Here is a 5000-nt window from a genome sequence, read left to right as displayed (position 1 = left end):
ATCATTAAAGTCTTATATGTTGTTAATCACACTGATGAAGATTAAGAGACTATCAGCTGCTATCTTTGCTCAGAAACATAAACGAGAGCCCGTTGAGCGGTGCCATTTAAGTCAATAACTCAGATAGTGTTCTCAATAGTGTTTCAGTCAGCTGAGAGACACGTCTGGGAATAAAAAACTCAGTCCAGTATTCAAGCACTTTTTCTAAGTGCCCCAAATTATTCTGAAAAAATAGTGGTTTGTCCCATATTTCCCATTATACAACTCCGGGATGGATTACCAACCGGGTCAATGGGGCCAGTGCCCAGGGGCCCTTAACTACCAGGGGCCCTTGACGGGATGGATTACCAATTGGGCCAACTTAAGAGCAGAAAGTTTCTCCGTCTTCGACTGCAAGAAGACCGAGCCGGTGCAGTCATCCTCTCAGCGTCCTCCTGCCACAGAGCTTCCTTCAACATGCCCACCACACGAGTCCTCCTCCAACATGCCCACCACACGAGTCCTCCTTCAACATGCCCACCACACGAGTCCTCCTCCATCATGCCCACCACACGAGTCCTCCTCCAACATGCCCACCACACGAGTCCTCCTCCATCATGCCCACCACACGAGTCCTCCTCCATCATGCCCACCACACGAGCCCTCCTTCAACATGCCCTCCACACGAGTCCTCCTCCATCATGCCCACCACACGAGTCCTCCTCCATCATGCCCACCACACGAGTCCTGCCCACCACACGAGTCCTCCTCCAACATGCCCACCACACGAGCCCTCCTTCAACATGCCCTCCACACGAGTCCTCTTCCATCATGCCCACCACACGAGTCCTCCTCCAACATGCCCACCACATGAGTCCTACTCCATCATGCCCACCACACGAGCCCTCCTTCAACATGCCCTCCACACGAGTCCTCCTCCATCATGCCCACCACACGAGTCCTCCTCCATCATGCCCACCACACGAGCCCTCCTTCAACATGCCCTCCACACGAGTCCTCCTCCATCATGCCCACCACACGAGTCCTCCTCCATCATGCCCACCACACGAGTCCTGCCCACCACACGAGTCCTCCTCCAACATGCCCACCACACGAGCCCTCCTTCAACATGCCCTCCACACGAGTCCTCCTCCATCATGCCCACCACACGAGTCCTCCTCCAACATGCCCACCACACGAGTCCTACTCCATCATGCCCACCACACGAGCCCTCCTTCAACATGCCCTCCACACGAGTCCTCCTCCATCATGCCCACCACACGAGTCCTCCTCCATCATGCCCACCACACGAGTCCTCCTCCATCATGCCCACCACACGAGCCCTCCTTCAACATGCCCTCCACACGAGTCCTCCTCCATCATGCCCACCACACGAGTCCTCCATCATGCCCACCACACGAGTCCTACTCCATCATGCCCACCACACGAGTCCTCCTCCATCATGCCCACCACACGAGTCCTGCCCACCACACGAGTCCTCCTCCAACATGCCCACCACACGAGCCCTCCTTCAACATGCCCTCCACACGAGTCCTCTTCCATCATGCTCACCACACGAGTCCTCCTCCAACATGCCCACCACACGAGTCCTACTCCATCATGCCCACCACACGAGCCCTCCTTCAACATGCCCTCCACACGAGTCCTCCTCCATCATGCCCACCACACGAGTCCTCCTCCATCATGCCCACCACACGAGTCCTCCTCCATCATGCCCACCACACGAGCCCTCCTTCAACATGCCCTCCACACGAGTCCTACTCCATCATGCCCACCACACGAGTCCTCCTCCAACATGCCCACCACACGAGTCCTACTCCATCATGCCCACCACACGAGCCCTCCTTCAACATGCCCTCCACACGAGTCCTCCTCCATCATGCCCACCACACGAGTCCTCCTCCATCATGCCCACCACACGAGTCCTCCTCCATCATGCCCACCACACGAGCCCTCCTTCAACATGCCCTCCACACGAGTCCTACTCCATCATGCCCACCACACGAGTCCTCCTCCATCATGCCCACCACACGAGTCCTCCTCCATCATGCCCACCACACAAGTCCTCCTCCATTATGCCCACCACACGAGTCCTCCTCCATCATGCCCACCACACGAGTCCTCCTCCATCATGCCCACCACACAAGTCCTCCTCCATCATGCCCACCACACGAGTCCTCCTCCATCATGCCCACCACACAAGATTTTTTTACATGAATTTCTCCATTCATTTTCTATGCGTGGATTTTGACTTGAACAAGGACTTTGGTGTGTGCGTATTGTTGCATTGACATTCGTTGTAGTATTCATAATTAACATGAACCAAGATTAATAAATGCAGATTGAATACATTGTTCATTGTGAGTTTGTGATCCCTGATGCATTTATTATAAATTACACTGAAAACCCAAATGTTGTCTTTACTGGAAAAATCAATTTGTCTTAATTAAACATGTTTTGGGCTTTGGGTTCCATGAACTTATTTATCATACAGCTCTATAGACTTAAGACTTTAAGTGTTAACTACTCAAACGATTGAGTGCAAAATTAAGGCAATGTGTAATACCCATAATCCCTTGTGCTTGAATTATTTAGGGTTTTTTTCAGTGGAGAATTAAATTTATTTAATGACTGACCTATAATTGTTTATAATGTTCTGTGTTATTGTTGAGTCTCCAGCTGGGTCTCCTTAGCAACCAAATTGGCCCGGTTGCTAGGGAGGGTAGTCACATGGGGTAACCTCCTCGTGGTCGCTATAATGTGGTGTTTAAACAGGCTTTCATCATTTAAAAGGGGATACAAATATATACTTGCATCTAGTTGCCTTCACTTAAATAGTTCTATATGAACACCAAATTACACAAGTTTCTGAGTTAAGTCAACTTATTAGGGTTTTCAGTATAGCTCGAATGTAAACATTTTGGCTCCTAAGCGACTTGAATACCACTTTCGAGAACCATTAACGGAACCGTACGTCACGAAAATCATCCGGTTAAATTTGTTTTGGTTTTTAAAGGAACCGTACTCACAAAAAGCACTTTAGTCAAGTTTTGCCTCATTTCCATGACATTTCCAGGCCCTGTAAACCACAACTGTGAAATTCCCTGATATTTCCAGGTTTTCCATGACCGTGATTACTCAGGAGGGTTTTACGTACCACCAAACTTCGAACAAACCAACAAAACCTGAGAAAAGCCTTTTGTATAAAGAAAGATACACTTTTTAAAACAGAACGTTGTTGATTACAAGCTGTCAATCACTCGAGTTATTTCACGGTTTCTTTTCATTTGGTCTCTGGTGATTTCATACTGCAAGACATTAATTTCCCTTCATTACACAAACACAAACAACCCAGCAGCCCCATGGGGATGCCAACCCGCAGAGAGAGAGAGCGAGGAGGGCGAGCCAGGTGAGACAAATGCAGTCGTGACTGCCCGGCCGCACGCTAGCACGCTCATCGCAACCGCGTTTCATGGTGTACAACACTCCTGTACACAACTCCTGTGCACAGCTATTCCATGTACTTTATTTCCTCTGTCTGTCTAAAATAAAATTATTTTATATACAAATAGTTTTGATCAAATCAAATTTTCATCAAAGCCAGCTCATAAAAAACTAGACCGATCGCACCGTGAATGCGGCGACAGTACGTCAAATGTTTTGCTGCTGAAATCGGCCTGTGCTTACCGAAATTGAAATCACTGCCCTCCAGTGGCCGAAGCTGGAAGTGTTTTTGTACGTATGGGCACGTGTGAGTGAAATGTCCACAGAGTGGCGCCAAAAGCGAGTTATAAACAGGAATGCATATTATCCATAAACCGAAACCCCAACCCTAAACCTAACCATACCTTACACATGCCAATAACTCGTGTAAGGGTGCCAAAGATATTTATTTAATAATGAGACATTTCCCCAGTTTCAATTGTTTTACTTCAATTAAAGGTTCGATTTTTGTCCATTTTTTTTAATGAAAGATCAAAAGAATAAACAATGCAGATGACAGACTTCTATGCTCATATTTACCAAAGGTGACAATATTTTTGGCCACAACTGTATGTGGATGGCAACCCAGCTACAGTCAGTGATGTCATCGTTCAGCTCTCACGCCAGTGGAAACGTGGGCATACTCCCTGCCCGAACACCAGCTCTGGGACCGATTCGGTGGAAAAGGGATAAGTGAGTTGGTCTCTAAGTGTGTATGTTGCCATGGAAAGACCTTCTGAGAATTTGAGCAGTGTGTGTGTGTGTGTGTGTGTGTGTGTGTGTGTTCTCTACACAAGCAGACTTGTGTGTTTCTAAACCGGCCTCTGCACCTTAGCGACGCAATATAAGAGAAAGTGGCTACAAACAGCTCGCGTGAAAGAGAGACTCAAACAGAACAGAAAGAGAAATTCAACACCTCCCAGCATGCTTTTGTGTGTGGATGTGTATATAAGCACCAGTTCCCACATCTCAAACCAAACCAACAGGAGGTTGATCTCCACTGACAAAGCCACCAACATCTCATTTAATATCCTTTTCATTAGAGCTTCACAATGTGCTGAATGTAAAGAACTGAACTGCCGGGTTTCTTGAAAGAATGTTCCAGGTTCAGTACAAGCTAATACTCTCATCTTATTCCCACTCTGCAAGACTTAATTTCTTCCGTTTGACATAATAATGAAATAATAGCATGTTTACTCAAATTCTGTGTTGTGTTTTTATTTGACTCCCCAATTTGGAACGCCCAATTCCCAATGCGCTCCAAGTCCTCGTGGTGGCGTAGTGACTCGCCTCAATCCGGGTGGCGGAGGATGAACCTCAGTTGCCTCCGCGTCTGAGACCGTCAATCCGCGCCAATCCGCGCATCTTATCACGTGACTTGTTGAGCGCGTTACCATGGAGACGTAGAGCGTGTGGAGGCTTCACACTATTCTCCGCAGCATCCACGCACAACTCACAACACGCCGCACCAATAGCGAGAACCAAATTATAGCGACCACAAGGAGGTTATCCCATGT

The 5000-nt window shown here is 48.2% G+C and overlaps 1 protein-coding gene across 1 annotated transcript in view; it reads right to left on the bottom strand.

The window, feature by feature from the left end:
* LOC127639052 (pleiotrophin-A-like) overlaps positions 1–5000 on the bottom strand; it is a 34743-nt gene that overhangs the window by 24707 nt on the left and 5036 nt on the right. The gene's annotated exons all lie outside the window — the stretch shown is intronic.

This window comes from Xyrauchen texanus, chromosome 47, assembly GCF_025860055.1.
Source record: "Xyrauchen texanus isolate HMW12.3.18 chromosome 47, RBS_HiC_50CHRs, whole genome shotgun sequence".
Taxonomy (NCBI): domain Eukaryota; kingdom Metazoa; phylum Chordata; class Actinopteri; order Cypriniformes; family Catostomidae; genus Xyrauchen; species Xyrauchen texanus.
Note: the sequence above shows the minus strand (reverse complement) of the source record. Positions and strands in the feature narration are given on the sequence as shown.